This window comes from Mastomys coucha, unplaced genomic scaffold (genome assembly GCF_008632895.1).
Source record: "Mastomys coucha isolate ucsf_1 unplaced genomic scaffold, UCSF_Mcou_1 pScaffold16, whole genome shotgun sequence".
NCBI lineage: Eukaryota > Metazoa > Chordata > Mammalia > Rodentia > Muridae > Mastomys > Mastomys coucha.
Genome location: NW_022196898.1, coordinates 70835837 through 70852566, shown reverse-complemented (window position 1 = coordinate 70852566; position 16730 = coordinate 70835837). Strand labels below are relative to the sequence as shown.

At 42.5% G+C, this 16730-nt stretch overlaps 1 protein-coding gene and 1 pseudogene across 3 annotated transcripts in view; both read left to right on the top strand.

The window, feature by feature from the left end:
- The window catches only part of Synpo2 (synaptopodin 2), a 156134-nt gene that overhangs the window by 74304 nt on the left and 65100 nt on the right, over positions 1 to 16730 (top strand). The window lies entirely within an intron of this gene.
- LOC116093733 lies at positions 11038 to 11367 on the top strand (annotated as a pseudogene).

Genomic DNA, 16730 nt, shown 5'->3' with positions numbered 1-16730 from the left:
TACAGAGCTCACCCAATCCTACATTCTTGGGCCTCTTTGCCCTCAACCCCACCGTTTCTAACCCTCAGTTCTTTTCCAAGCTGTAACCATGGCTTTCATTTCTACCCCTGGACACTACATCTCAGGAAAAAATGACAAAAGTAAAACTCATCTTACCTGAACAGCTTCCCTAGCTCTGCACCCCAATATATTTCCCTATCCAGACCATTCCTAAAGTCTCTCAGCAGTTTCTGCCAACATATTTCAAGTAAATAGAATTAAATCACATTCTTGTTTTCCTTTTGTAGCCCAACTCCTCCCAGAGACACCCTCACCAATACCTACAATATCTTTTTTGTCATATTCTTTAAAATTTATAAAATATTATAACAATAAAAATAAGTATTATAAAAGTTGTTTGATAGAAAACAACAATTTGTCTTATGTAGATGCTTATCTATGGCAATACTGAAAATACATACGTTTTGCTCAATATAAATTTTAAATAACCCCAAACATATTAACTGTATATTTCAAAATAACACATCACTACTAATATTTTCTTAAATGAACATAAATATATAAAGTATCTTTGTTTGTTTGTTTGTTTGTTTTGTATTTAGTAGAGCTTAAAATCTTGGCTCTTACTGTGGTAACTTGATACAAGAGTTACAAACATCAAGCAAAGCATTCAGTCTCACTCTTTGTTGTTCTCTTACAAGCCCCCTCCCAATTTAATTGTCTATATATCTTTTGTGTATATAAATACTTTTAAAATATGTAAGCTGTTCTGAAATCATAGTATAGTGTAAAAACATCAAATAAACAATACTACTAATAGAGAGGCTGAGATAGGAGAAGCAAGATCTCAAGACCATTATGTTGCAGACCTAACTTTTATGAATGGATTAGACTTTATTATAGACATTCTGACAACACTCTACCTCAGCCTGCCAATACCTGGACTTCTGAAATGATCGTCAACCTTGGGTCTCTTTCTTCCTCCTTCTAGCCCAACTAGCATTTGTCTGTTAGCTCTCTCTCTTTCAAAATGGCCTGCGCACATAAAAACAAAGTGGTAATGTTGGTTACTTCTAAAACAAGTGGCTGGAAATAAGAAGAGAGGGAAGGCAAAGCTCAAGTTAGGTCCTCTAGTCCTTTAGAAACTACCACCCTGGGAAGGATGCTCACGTTCAACATTAAATGTTATCTATTAGACGAGTCACAAGAACAAAGTTATGGGATCAGCCTAGATGTTTGCCAGCGGATAAATGGAGGAAAATATATTCAGTGTGTTTGGAGAAATGGCTCAGAAGATAAGAAAAAGACAGGCATATCCCATTTTCTCTCATAAGTAGATTCTAGATTGTGTGTGTGTAGTCTATATGTATCATTATGTATACATAAATATTAATATGTATAAAGGGTCATTTTTTATAAATACATAATGTGAAAGTAAGAGCAGGATTATGGAAAAGGAAGAGAACCAGCAAGAAAGGAAAGAGAATATGGTCAAAGTCCATGATGGGTTGCTCTGTGCTGGCTCACCGCTTAGTCAACTTGACACAAGGTGGAGTCACTGGGAAGACGAACCAACCGTAACTGAGAAGCTGCCTGCTGCCTTCGTCAGCGTGGCCTGTGGGGCTGGTTTGTTGTGAGGACATTTGTTTGATGCCTAGCTGATCTGTGAGGGCTCAGCTCACTGTGGGCGGTGCCACTCTGTAGGGACTTCTGGGTTCTTGGAGAAAGCAGGCTGAGCAGGCCATGGGGAGCAAGCCAGGGAGCTAACAGTTCTTCACAACCTCTCTCACGGCCCTATTTTCTCTTAAAACTTTTTATTTAAAAAAAAATTTAAAACGTTCATTTTATTTAAAAAACATTTTATTGATCTTGAGTGTGTGTGTGTGTGTGTGTGTGTGTGAATTTCGCACCCCGCACCCCAATCCCACTTATCTCTCCACCCCTTTCCCTCTGCCCTTGGCCCTTGTAATCTCCCCCCAAAAGAAAAATAAACAAACCTCATCCTGAACCTGTATGATGTCGCAGTGTGTCCCAAAGCACACACTTTTGTCCATACTTCTTTGCTTGCAAATGTTCATTGGTTTGGTTAGAGGCCGCTGGCTTCTGCTACACGATCTATACTGGATCCTCTCTAGAACTCCTGTCTGATATCCTGTTGCCCTGTGTAATGGGGATCCTGCAGCTTTGATTCTACAGGACCAGCCCCCTTCCCATGCTTCAGTGGTTCATAGATGGGGTACACGTTGGGGTCAGAGTCCTGGATCTGGGCCTGGGTTGTTGCTGAGTTGAGCAACCTGCCAGCTCTCCTGCACCCACACTAGGGGGAGCTCTCTAACTCTCTTGCCCTCAGGGCCAGCTCACCTGTGCCCACGCCACCAGGGCCAGCTCTGCCATGTTACCCAAGTGAGGTGCAGGAAGCTCTCGTACCCCATTTTAAACTAGTCATTCTATCTATGAAGTTCATCCTTCCTAGGTCCGAACCTGAGAATCGCACCTTTTCCATGGTTTCCTGGCCTTGGCCCCTGAGGAGGCTTCCCATCTTAGCTGCCTTTTGAAGTTGTGAATATAGCTGTTCTTTTCCAGATCTGTTTTGTACTCTGTCCTACTTTGTTCTCTGTTTCTGTTGTAAATACTGTCATTGACCTAGGGGGGAAAGGGTAAAGTGTACACTCAGCCCAGGAGCTTGAAGCAGAAGCCATGGGAGCCATGGGAGAATGCTGCTTACTTGTTTGTCCCAAGGCTGACATCCAGCTACCTTCCTGCATGCCCAGGGATGCTACTAGTCATCATGGGCTGGGCCCTTATGTCTATTAGCAATCAAGAAAATGCACCATAGACATGTGCACAGACCAGTTTAATAGAGGCAATTCTTCATGTGACAATTTGCCTAGACACACACTGCTCTTATGTGACAATAAAACTAACCAGCACATGCCCCTTAATTTGAGATATTTCACATGGTGAAATCTTGTTAAGTGGTTTCTAGGTATCATAAATCTTTTATGATATCAAGGAATCTTGCTGGGTAGTGGTGGCGCACACCTTTAATCCCAGCACTTGGGAGGCAGAGGCAGGCAGATTTCTGAGTTTGAGGCCAACCTTGTCTACAGAGTGAATTCCAGGACAGCCAGGGCTACACAGAGAAACCCTGTCTCAAAAAAAAAAAAAAAAAAAAAAAACAATAAAAAAAAAAGAAAGAAAGAAAAAGAAGGAAAGAAACAAAGAAAGAAAAAAGAAATCTAAGCTTAGAACTGGGTGGGTATGAGACGGGTGATACTTGTTATCAGTGTTGCTGGTCATGGTCATTAAGAAGCCCAAAGCTTGATGGAGTTCTCTATACCAATGCTGTGGACCACTGCCTTTCTCTACAGAACCACGCAGAGGGCTTGCCATAATGCGTATCCCTGGGCTTAGTCTGAGTTCCACTGCTTCAAAGTCTCCAGGGAAGGGTCTAGCCCCGTGAAGCTGAAGCAAATATCCCAAAGTAATTGAATATTCACTGGAGTTTGATAGCCCCTAGCCTAATGAATTCCTTCAAGCATGGGCGTTGAGGGGAAGCAGAGAATCCCCGAGGACTCTCAGTCCGATGTCTGCTCAGTGTTCTTTGGCTTCTGCTTGTCCTTTGCCCCTGATGCCCAGCTTTGTCCCCATGCCTGGCATGCCTCATCCTCCTGGCAGTGTTTGTCCTGTCTCCCCTTTCAGGACATTGGCAGCTGAGTTGTCAGACTCTGATGCCCTACAGAGACGGGCACTGCCCACCCACCCTGTAGATTGCAGAGAGTGGCTCAGACTTCAACAATAACCTCATCTTCTTTTAGTCTCCTCTTCTTCCCGGTAACTGCCGCAGACAAGTGATTATCCTCTGTGCTGTAGACATGGGGATCCTGTAGCGGGGAAATGTTGAGACTTGCATAAGCCACTGACATATTAATAGAGTTAATTTCAAAAGCCCTATCGTCCAACTTGGCGCTCCCAGGGACCATTATGTCAATCAGCAAGTCAATCAATTAATCATCAAGAATTTACTGAATGCCAGTTAGACATCCAGAAGGTCTTGTTTATCATCTGCTAGCTGCACTGGGCTCTGTGCAGGGCTGGGTTCTGTGTCCTTACATTATCCCTGATCTAGGATCTAATTCTGTATCATGCTGTCCATAGCTGGCTGTCTTTGTGGTCATCCCAGGTTGCTGAGCTATATTTTACATGAACATCATTGTTTACTGCATAATTTCTGTTGCCCGTAATAATGTGGAGAGAAGGGGTAGGTCAGCTGTTTAATCCTCCAGAGTGACTGACCATGCAGCAGTCACTGACTCTACTAGATTCTTTTTGGACTGTTCACTAAATTAAAATTAGACAGTCTAGAGTGGCAAGAGAGATGGATGAATGTTTAAGAGCACTAGCTGCTCTTACAGAGGACCCAGGTTCAGTTCCCAGCACTCACCTGGCTGCTCACAACCATCCATCCACTGGTCCAGTTCCAGGGGATCTGATGCCATCTTCCAGCCTCCACAGAAACCAGTCACATACACGGTACACAAACAAACATGTAAGCAAAACACTTATACGCATCAAATAAATAAATTGTCTTTAAAATGAGAAATTCTCAGACGAGTATGTAAATTTATGAACTAAATCTTCCTCCTTCCTCCAAATCCATGTACATCCCAAGTTCCATTTTAAATACCAAAAGATACTTTGTTTTTAGAGTTTGGAGTTCCCTTACAGATCAGGGTTAGTATTTAAATGGAGTACATCCATCCTGCAGCCCGTGGGCAGCATGCATCCCAGCTTGTGGGCAGCATGCATCCCAGGCTAGCTATGAATGTGGCCCAACACATTTGACCACAAAGTCAAAAGGTTGAATACACCTGAACACCCCCAAACCCACAACGCCTTTCTGCAATCAGTCAGCTAGTCAACACCTGCACACAGAATATATTCCCAAATGTTCATCTTTCCCTTTATTCTCCAACAATTACATAGTGATGCGTGATCACAAACATACAACTTAGATAGCCACTTAAGATTTCGTTTATCTTTTTTCTGACATAAGACAACAATGGTCTCTTGAACTGTGAACTCAAATTAGAATTTCTGTGCCAAGAATGCCATGTACCCATCCTTCTGGGTCACCCTGAGTACTCTAAACATTGCGGATTGCCAACAAGGACTAGGCACCTCAACAAACCAGATAAGGTTTGAGGATTTTAGACTGCTTCTTTTCTGAGAATTCATGAATCTTAAAAGTAGCTCCAAAAACTTGACTCCACCATTGACTGTATGGTATCAAAATTTTCTATGGGAAATGTCACTGGCTCCTCCCAAGTTGGAGACGTGGTAACAGCCATATATGGTTATTTCTAATAATAGCAGTGGTCTACAATTCATCCATGACAGATTCTGGGGTACATGTAGTATTAATTCATGCCACCGTGCATTGTGCAGAGCACAGTTCTCTGAGGAGACCTGGCACCTGGTTTTGCCAGCTTTTCTCTCCAGACTCCAGTTCTAGCTGGTGGTGTGCATGCTCTTCCCTTTCCATTGAACAAATGCACTGGCTGTGTGGGAGGAGCCAGGAGAGATGATTTTTTCCACGTGATAATGGTATTGCTCCCTCAGCTTCCAACAGCTTCCCCTACCAACACCTCTGAAGGGCCAGGAAGCAGCAGTGGATTGCTGCTGTCCATTTCTGGGTTTTGCAAACAGGTCTCAGGTTCCACTCATAAAATGAGAGCGACTTTGCTGACTTATGCCAAGCCAAAGTCATTTGGATTTCTCAGCATCCATGTGGCTACTTTATGTGAAACTGCAAACAAAAATAATCTCTAAGGAGTTACTTGGATATTTATTGAAAGAGATTTAAAGAAGTTTAAATCATGTTCATGGGACAAATTAATACGTGTAGAATAAAAAATGAGCTATGGTTTTCTTCTGGGAGTGGGATAGTTTATTTTCTTTCATGGCATAGAATAGAATATCCAAATAATGTCAGGTAGAACTTGCTTTTTCTTTCAAATTTTGCTTTGGTGTAAAGCAGGCATAACTGTTTTTAATTGCATTTATTTCACTTGTTAAAATGGACCAGGATCAGAGCTCCCAGGTTCATCTGATCTTCCTTCCTTCCTTCCTCCCTCCTTCCTTCCTTTATTTGTTCTTCAAGTGTGTGTGTGTGTGTGTGTGTGTGTGTGTGTGTGTATGTGTATATGTGTATGTGTGTGTGCATGTGTGTGAATGTGTGTGTGTGTGTGCGTGTATGTGTGTGTGTGTGTATGTGTATATGTGTATGTGTGTGTGCATGTGTGTGTGTATGTGTGTGTGTGTATCCATGTGTGTGTGCGTGTGCGTGTGCGTGTGCATGTGCGTGTGTGTGTGTGTGTGTGTGTGTGTGTGTGTGTGTGTGTGTGTGGTGTACTGTTTAAGAACCAGTTGTCTCTTCCCCCTGTTGCTGCATTACACTCTAGCCTAGCTAGCTTGTGAGCTTCTGGTCAGTCTTCCTGTCTCTATCTCCCATCCCACACTTGGAATTCTGGGATTGGAGAAGTGTGTCACTGCATCTGGCTTTTTCTGTGAGATCTGGAGATTAAATTCAGGTCCTCAGGCTTGGAGGCAAGGGCTTATACCATCTGAGCCCGAGATCCATTTCCTTATTTGGCAGTGACTTACGTGAAGAGAAGAGGTTTTTCTATGACTATTTAGATAGATTACCATCTAGCCAGACACGGCCAGTGTGAGTGGAGACATCACACGTGGCCTCTCTCATCTCCAAAACTGGGCATGAGCTAGCGATATTTCTCATCAAAACTTTTGGTAAGATCAAAGCACTATAGAGATCCGGGCAATCTTTATGACCACCAACTCTATGTGTGGGTCTTTTATATGACTTCTGTGTTTTCCATAGCATAAAAGCTGCATGTTATTATCATAACCTTAGGAAAAGGATAAAAATTCAGAAAGGTTATATAACAGTGCCTAACAATTTTTCAGTAACTCTTCATGAAAATTAACATTTGCTTTCCCAAGGGGAACACAGTTGTTACTAAATGAGAGGATTTGAGTTCAAAATTAAATATCATAGAATGACTTAGGTAACAGACGATCTCAGTTTTAACACGAGATTTATTTTAATCGTGTTTATTCAAGAAGCTATGGCAACCATTGTATAGGCTATATTTGCTAATATTGCTAAAGTTAGCATATGAATGTTCACCCATGTGTAGCATTGTTTTTTTTTTTTTATGTTTAGTTGCTGATTCTTTTACTTTAGGTTTTTACATTGTACACTGTCATGGTTTTATGGTAATCCCTAGACTAAAAGCTCACTTTGTCTGCTCTGTGGTTGAGAAGGAGTTAACAGCAAGGGACTTGAATTTGAAGCAAAGCAGCCCTGCCTCAGGAAGAGCAGAACACTTCCCTAAAAGCACAGGCTCACAGCACAGCCTTATGCAGCACAAGGAAAACCTAAGTCGAAACTCGGGGTTTTCTTTGGGCAACACGTTTGGATCCTGGTTTACTTTAACTGATGTTTGTATGACCAGTGGTTTAGAGATACTCCAGGATGTTTTTCTTACCAATCATTTATGTTATAAGTAAGTGAAGAAATACACCTGGAAGAATTGAAATGCTTATTTGAAAAATCAATAAATGTCCATTCTTCCATTTATGGAAAAGGCAGGGGTTCTGTTTAGACAGTGATGAAGAGTTTCAAGTGCAGACTTTCTGAGTACCCTCTCCCCCAGATTATAGTGCATAGAGCCATAGAAGCCTCCCATTGGCCCTGCCCAAGCACCCCACCCCTCCCATTGGCCCTGCCCAAGCACCCCACCCCCCACCCCAGCATCTCTGGACCAATCTTTTCTTAAGAGGGTCATCATATACTTCCTCCTCCTCCTCCTTCTCCCATCAAAGCCATCCAGTCACTTGATGACTTAATTCCTCTCACCTAGTAACAACTGTGTTGCCTTTAGGAAAACAAGTGTTAATGTTAGTGAATAATTATTGAAAAAATGTCATTAAGTCCTGAAGGGCTTCACTCTACCATTGATAGGAGGCTCAATTTGATGAGAATTTTCTCAGAAAAGCATTTCACTCATGTTTATGATGAACACTAGTAGGTTGTTCATTTGGCTTTCTCAACTGAGAAAAATGGATGGATGGGTGGAGAGATGGATGGATGGATGGATGGATGGATGGATAGATGGATAGGTAGATAGATGGATGGGATCATATACAAAGGGGTCATTAAATTAGCCATTATATTGAGTTTTGGAAATTGAATGGAAAGTCCCAAAGCTAATGCTCTTACTTGCATTATTAAATGTTTAAATTCAAGAAATATACAGCTCAGGATACTTCAGCTTGGTAATTTTGTCAAAAATGCAGATTACATCAAAAAGTGAAGAGCTCTGAGTCATGTTTGTGCCTGAGATGGTTTGAGAGCAGAGTGTGGCTCTCTGGGGAAATGAACAGCATGTATGGAGATTTTGGTAGAGCAACTAAATCCAGCTGAACTTTTGGCAAGCGGGGATCCAGAGAGTCAAACTATGACTAAAATTTACTCATGATGCCAAGGCATGGTGGTGAACAAATTTAATCCCAGCACTTGGGAGGCAGAGGCAGGTGGATCTCTGTGAGTTCCAAGCCTGCTTGGTCTACATAGAAAATTCCAGGACAGACAGGACTATGAATAGAGACTGTCTCAAAAAAAACCAACAACAAAATTAGCTTATAATTCTAACCTTGTTTGGCCAGCTCTTAAATAATTTCATGTGTGACCACATCTCCATAGCAAGCCCGAGAACTTCAGAAAACAGAATGTTAGCCAGGTTTGATTCCCCCAAAGGATCTGGCAATCAAGGGCTCACCTTGTTGATTGACTGACAGCCACTGCTAGCAGTGACCTCAGCTGCAGAAAAGGGAAGGAGCTGACGTTCCAAGTCATGAAGGAGAATGACATACAGGCCTGTATCCTGGCACATCACTGATGGCCCAAGATAGAAATATCCTATGAGAAAGATACAAGTCAGATCCTCCCAGTATTTGGGGATCTTGTAACAGAGACAGGAGATCTGGTGGACAAAATTTCAGACTTTGTGGAGGAGTCCCAAAATGTATTCACGTGAAGATATAAACAGACATTTCCCAGGGATTACCAACAGTTCCTGAAAATGAGCTTTGGCACTGCAAAGTTCCCTGTCCTTCAGAAAACTTACCACCACTCTTTATGTCATTAACTCAATTTACTATTCACTCCTGTATATAATTTATATGTTAAATTTGGTGTGACAGGTACCAATGCTTAGTGCTACAAATAAAAAATGAATATGTGTGATCTCTACCTTCAAAGCTGAAACAAACTTTGTAAGCAGATAAAATAATACATCAAATATAGTACCATGTATATTTTGATACCATATGTATTGACAATGTGGCTTAAAGCAAAGGGATTTTGAAAAAAAAAAGAATTAGATTTGAATACAGATGTGACCATCCATTTTGCTATATGGCTTGAATTTTTTGTTTAATCTTTTATTTATTTATTTATTTATTTATTTATTTTCACTCCAAATTCTATTCCACCCCCACCGTCCACCCTCCAACTGTTCCATATCCCATACCTCCTCCCCACCCCTCTGTCTCCATGAGGATGTACCCACCCCCTCACCTCCCACCCCTCCTGACCTCTAAATTCCCTGGGACCTCCAGTCTCCTGAAGGTTAGGTGCATCTTCTCTGACTGAACCCAGACCCAGCAGTCCTCTGCTGTATGTGTGTTGGGGGCCTCATATCAACTGGTGTATGCCTTATATCAGGTTGGTAGTCCAGTGTTTGAGAGACTTTAGGGGTCCAGGTTAATTGAGACTGCTGATCCTCCTACAGGGTTGCCCTCCTCCTCAGCTTCTTCCAGCCTTTCCCTAATTTAACCACAGGGATCAGCTGCTTCTGTCCATTGGTTGGGTGCAAATATCTGCATCTGACTCTTTCAGCTGCGTGTTGGGTTTTTGGGAGGGCAGTCATGAACTTTTTGAGCTTGTTTCCTCATCTGTGATGATGCCTGTCTTGAGAGCCTGCTGAAAGAACAGATTATGAAACATAACAACACGCACAGTGCACACTGTATATCTCTACGACTCCTTTCCCTGAGTGTTATGTTTATGGACAAGCACGAATAGCTACCTGTTAAAGAAAGTAGACTTCATGCAGTAGGTGACACTTTTGTTTGTAATCATAAAGAATAAAATTACTTCCTTGTTTAATGGTTTACCCATCAAATATTGAAAGCATGTTATTTATGTACTAGAAACTATACCAGATATCAGGGGGAGGAGTGATGGAGATACGAGAGACATGGCCCTGTTTCTTGTAGAATATGGCTTCCAGTGGGAGACACAAACCAAAGCCAAAGAAATGGACATGACAGAAATGAGCTGGGAGGTTGGCATGGGGAAATAGGACTCTTACATGTTCCTAGACACTTCCAAGATTCAGCGGGACCAAGACAATTCCTTTGTTTAAACATAAAACTCCATAGGCAAGGCATTGATTTCAAGACCTTAACCTGAATTTTCAAGGCAGAGTTCTGGCCTATTCCAATGACCCTTTTATCTTGCTTTCTTTCTTTTCTCTCTCTTTCATTTTACTAAACATTTTTTAATTTTGTGTGAATGTTGAGGGGACAGAGCATGTGTGCAGGTAACATGATACAGATGTGGTCAGAAGACAACTGGATCAAGGTGGTTCTCTCTCTCTCTCGACAGGAGCCCAGGGTTTGAACTCAAGTTGTCAGGCTTGGCAGCACTCACCCCTCCGGCTAAGCCTTCTCATTCACCCTGGCTTTGTCTTTCTGAGACAGTAGCAATGTAGCACTTTGCATCCACCATGTAGTACTCAGGGATCAAACTCAGGTCATCAGGCTTACTGATGCTGTTACTGGCTGAACTGTTTTGTCTAGCATGAGTAAGATTCTAGCTCACATCTCTAGAACTGCCTATAGCAACAGCAAAAACAGAACTCACGCCTTTTTTCCCGGCGGTGACGACCTCCCTACGAGAACATGCCTCTCGCAAAGGATCTCCTTCATCCCTCTCCAGAAGAGGAAACACAAGAAAAAGCACCTGGTGCAGAGCCCCAATTCCTACTTTATGGATGTGAAATGCCCAGGATGCTATAAAATCACCACGGTCTTCAGCCATGCACAACCGGTAGTCTTGTGTGTTGGCTGCTCCACTGTCCTCTGTCAGCCTACAGGTGGAAAAGCAAGGCTGACAGAAGGATGCTCCTTCAGGAGGAAGCAGCACTGAGAGCCCCCGATTGAAGATAAGTGGGAACCTTCCCAATAAACACATTTTGGATAAAAAAAAAAAAAAAACAGAACTCACAAAGGGAAACCATCCTTTACAAGGTAGAAATCCAATCGTAAAAGAAACAGAGATGTAGGCCTGGCCATTGGAAAGATGCTTGATTTGAATGGATCAACTTTTACTTAGGAACTTTCCTTTAGACATGTCTATCTCACTAGCTGGGGCTTCTTGGTTTTTGTTTGGCTGCCAACTCGGGTTCTAAACACATTCCGTTAGATCTATCCATCAAGGGCAGCTCGGTGCCTGTCTGCACGCTTGCTTTCTGACATCCGATGACTGAGCACTCTAGTCCTGGATCCACGCACTCACTGACACCGGAGTGTAGCTCAGCAGCTTCCTTGACCCCTGCCTGCCACATTTTGTTCTTCGAACACACTTCTCTTCAAACTCACCTTCCCCCACCCCAGCCCCCTTACCCCATGTAGACTCTAATGCAGCAAGTGTTCTTGAGGTCTGGAAATCTGATCACTGATTTCAGCAGCGCTTCCCCCTCCTCATGGGTTTTCACTTGTTTCTCATTTGAGCTCTTTTTTTTTTTTTTTTTTTTTTTTTTTTTTTTTCTAATTTTAAAGGTGTGTCTGATGATTCAAGCAAAGAATGTTCCGCTATGTTCTGATGGTGAATTCTACCCGATTAACAAATGTAACCCCTAGGCCCACAGTGATAGAAGTGCCTGTTGATTCTGCGCTTTCCTTATCATCAGCCCTGCATACAACCCCCAAGACCTGATTCTTCTTTCCTTCCATTCTCATCGAACATTTGGCTCTCCCAGGAGACCTCGGAGCCAGCTTTGACCCCATATTAGGCTCCTCTTCAGCTTCTCATTGACAGGCAGTTTCACAGAGAATCTAATTCTCTTCTCTGATGTGTCTTAACTGCCCCAGAGGATGAGGCAGGCTGCCAGAAATACACTTGATGTCTGTGACAGCTGGGTCAGCCCAAGATCCACAAACACACGCCATAGTCATCCGCTGGGCCTGTGGGCAAGGCAGGTATGTGGCCACAGGAATATGCAGCAGAGGATCGGCTTCCTAGGCGGATCCCCTGTCAGAAATTCAGATGGGAAGAATCACCGGGCTGCATATTCAGAACAGGTGTCTTGCTTAGGTCACCCTGACTAACTCCAGAATGGAATGGGAGGGGGCAAGGATGGAAACAAAGTTGTTTTGGTGGGCTTTGGACTCGTCGGACTTCTGTTGGGTCACAACTAAGCTGGGAGAGGTGACTGGTTGCTTCAAATGCTTGGCACGCAGCAGTTCATCATCGGGGGTGGGAGGTGTGTGTGTGGGGTATTTTGTAGTTTGTAGTCTCAATGACAATGGAACAGAAATGACCAGAAATGGCACAAGACTAACAGTAAGTGTAACATAACTGACATTAACCTGGAGTTAAGCATCCCAGAGCAGTGTGTCCTTCCTTAAGAGTTTGTCTAGCTTTTGAAGTCAGAGCCTTTGCACTCCTATGTAAGAATGAAGTGATCTTACAGAAGAAATGTTATACCCAGAGCCCATTTCTTACTTCTCTTGGGCTTTAGGAAGATTTTCGTTAACCACTGACCGATGAGCCATTTGCTGGTCATTCAATCTCAGAGCAATGAAAAGATGCTGGTCATCCCAGCAGTCCTTCAGCATGGATGGGCCTTTGTAATGAATTGTAAAGAATTATAATGTAAAGTAGAAAGTCATTTCTTTTGTTTGTTTGTTTGTTTGTTTTTTGATACAGGGTTTCTCTGTATAGTCCTGGCTGTCCTGGACTCACTCTGTAGACCAGGCTGGCTTCGAACTCAGAAATCTGCCTTCCTCTGCCTCCCAAGTGCTGGGATTAAAGGCGTGTGCCACCACGCCCAGCCCGAAAGTCATTTCTTTAAAACACTTCACTGCTCTATTGTATAAGGTCATTCACTGCCATCCATATCCCTGACTCTCCCTTACAGTCCCTCCCACCATGTCCCCATTGTTCCCTAGACATTTCTAATTTCATATCACCCATACACAAGTGTTTTATGTATCACTATAAAGATCTCTACTTGGGCTTAAGACTCACTCAATGAAACGAAATCCTGCTTATACATCTAACCAACTACCCAGGGCTAGTGAGCTCATTGATCTTGGAGGAGACCTACAACCATCACTTGACTAAACCAGCACAATCCCTAACTACGTCCTAGATGTAGATGTTTGTCCTTGTACCACAGATAAGGGCCCTCCTCAGTCCTTATCCAGAAAGCTTCTCTTTGCAACAGAGGAGGGCCACTGCAGAAAACCACCTTTTCCGTGTGTCATAGTCTCTGTTCTATTGCTGTGAAGAGACTCCATGACCAAGGCAACTCTTTTGAAAGAAATTATTTAGTTGGGGACTTGTTTATAGTTTCAGCGATTTAGTCCATTATCATCATTGCAGAGGGCATGGTAACAATCAAGGAAGGTGCTGGAGCAGCAGCTGAGACTTAAATCATGATCTGAAGGCAGAGAAACAGGGAGAGGACTCCTGGGCCTGACATGGGCTTTTGAAACATCAAAGCCCATCCCCCCTATCCCCACTGACTTACTTCCTTCAACAAGGCCATACCTCATAATCCTTATAATCTTTTCAAATAGTGCCATTCCCGGGTGACTAAATGTTCAAACATATAAGCCTATGAGGGCCATTCGCATTCAAAGTACCACACTGTGATATGGAATAGTCTGAGACAGGCTGTTGTTTGATCTGCTGTAAAGGTCGTGAAGAACTCTCCTGTGATGCCATCTGGGCTTACACTTCTTCTGGCTGGGATATTTTCAGTTGTTATTTCATTATCATTGGTTGTTATAGATCTGTTATATCTTTTATATATTATTGATAAATCACTTATCTTGGTTTAACTTTGGGAGGACATAAGCATTGAAAACATCATCTATTTCTTGTAGATTGGGTCCCAATGATTTTCTGAATTTGATTGGTACTTGTTATAACATTTCTCTTATTTCTAACTTTGATAATTTGAGTTCTTTCTCGCTATTGGTCAGTTTAGCTAGGAGTTTCTTAAATTCATATTCTTAAAGAGCCAACCTTTTGAAACAAACTTATTTCTCCAAAACTTCAGAAGCATGATGCTATTAAATACTTGAAAGAAAATATAAATTCTGATGCATATTGATCTCCAAGCCTAATGTGCCTATGAGATGCATACAGATACCATTTACTGGCTATCTACAGTGTCATTTATTCCTCCTAAAACCCATGAGCTAGCCTTTATAATTTATAGTTACATAAGTTATCCAAAGACACAAAGAGTAAGTGAAGGAGTTTCTGAACCTCGCCTTGATTGATTCCCTTCATCTAATGTGTCAGTGTAAGTAAGCACCCAAGTGTAACCATAAGCAAGCTCTGCCCCAGCCTCACTTCTGGGGTTCACTCATTCAATTACAGGGGTGCTGATGTAACATTAATCCCCATAGTCTTACATATGCTGTTCCCGCTGAGCCATACTGCCAGCCCTGCTTAGATTTGAATCTCAGCTGTGTTTCTTGGGGCAAAAGACATGTGTCTGTGCCTTTACCATTTGTAATGCGAAGGATAGTAATGGAGTCTCATATTGGTATTTTGAAGAGAAAGCACATTTGTATACTGGAAGAAATACACAAGCCATTATAAAGAATATGTTTCAGCTTTAGTATATTCACTAGGCCTTCTCTCTCTCTCTCTCTCTCTCTCTCTCTCTCTCTCTCTCTCTCTCTTTCTCCTTCCCTCCCTCTCTTTCTCTCTCTCTTCCTCCTTCCCTCCCTCTTTCTCTCTCTCCCCTTTTTTTCTCTCTCTCCCTCTCTCTTTACCCATACACATACACAGACATGCATATACACATACTTGATGTAGTTGCATACCAACATACACAGACACATACAGATACACACACATACACAAACCCAACCAAATTCATCCTAAGCAAATTCTTTCCTAAACTTGTTTTCCTGGCTTTGTTGATGGACTTGTCACCCAGAAAATCTTCTAAGCTAAAAATGTTCATGTTCACTTAGTACTTCCATCACCGACGCCAGTTCCTAAGTTCTGTTAAATTCACCTTGAAAGAGTACCATAAATATCTTCCCAGCGTTCAGCACTGGCCTCAGCAACATGTGTGCATGGTGTTGTCTAACTCAGGGACTGTAACCACAAGCACTGCCGAGTACTTCAACTACAGCTGGTACAAACTGAGCTGTGCCATAAGGGTTAAGCTGAGCTGTACATCGTTTCAAAGACCTATGACAAAGTAATGGAACATTTCATTAATGATTCTATTCAATATGTTGGAGGAACGTTTTGGATACATAGGGTAAATATTTAATCATACTTTTTCTTGTTGATCCTAGAGATCAATACCTAACTTCTTTCATGTGCTAACCAAATGCTCTACCAATGCCCTTGACCCAGCCTGTCTTTGTCCTGGAGACAACCGTCTTGCTAATTTTCTCAGACTAGTCTTGAACTTAGTCCTACTGTAGCCTGAGTAGACACAGGTGTAGGTTTCATGTTTTGCACTGTATGTCTGTGCCACCAGGCCTGGATTAATACAAGTATGAAAGTGAATGTTACTGGTTTCTCCTTTTACGACAGCTTCTGAGGTCGTAAGGTTTACGGCTGTGGGCGCTAGTGTTTGTGGCTTACCTTCGGCTTCTGTTGGGGTGTACCGGCCTGGACTTTTCCTAATATTCTCTTTCATTTATCTCATGGGTCTGCCTAACCTCTTTTCTTCTGCTGTGTGGCATTTTCTTTGTCCAAGCTGGTTCTAAAAGTACTGCCCCAAGAGCAAGCAAGCAAATGCGACACAGCCTCATTTGTACTCAAGAGCCCTCGCTAACACCTATTTCCTACAATGGACATTCCAAACCATACCAACTCCGACGAGCTTTTCCCTGCTCCCTGCCTCCCCAGCCTTGTCTCCAGGGCTCTCTGCCTCCTGCTTCATGCTTTGGGACCCTGGGCTGCTCTGGGTCTTGAGTCATTCACACATTTTCGAGTTTGCGCATATCTGCCCCCTTTGCTTTGAACACACTTCCCTGTTGTGCTCATTTTGATGACTTTTATTTCTCTGCCAAAATTGAGCTCAGACTCAGGCTCCTCTATCCAGGCTTCCCAACAATGCAGATCTCTATTTTTGTGATGGCTGTGTTATTTTGTTTGCTGTGAAATGATGGCCTCACCCGTGTTCCAATCACAGGTCTCACTTAGGCCAGTGACGGAGAGCAAGTATATATCGTAGCCATCCCAGTATTGACCCTCAACTACCTGGGCTTCAATAAGGAAGTGAAGACAGTTCATGTTCTTAAAGAGAGAGATGCAGGTTAGAATATAAAAATAAGAAAACCAGTAGGCATAAAGCATGTTAGGAGGTGAG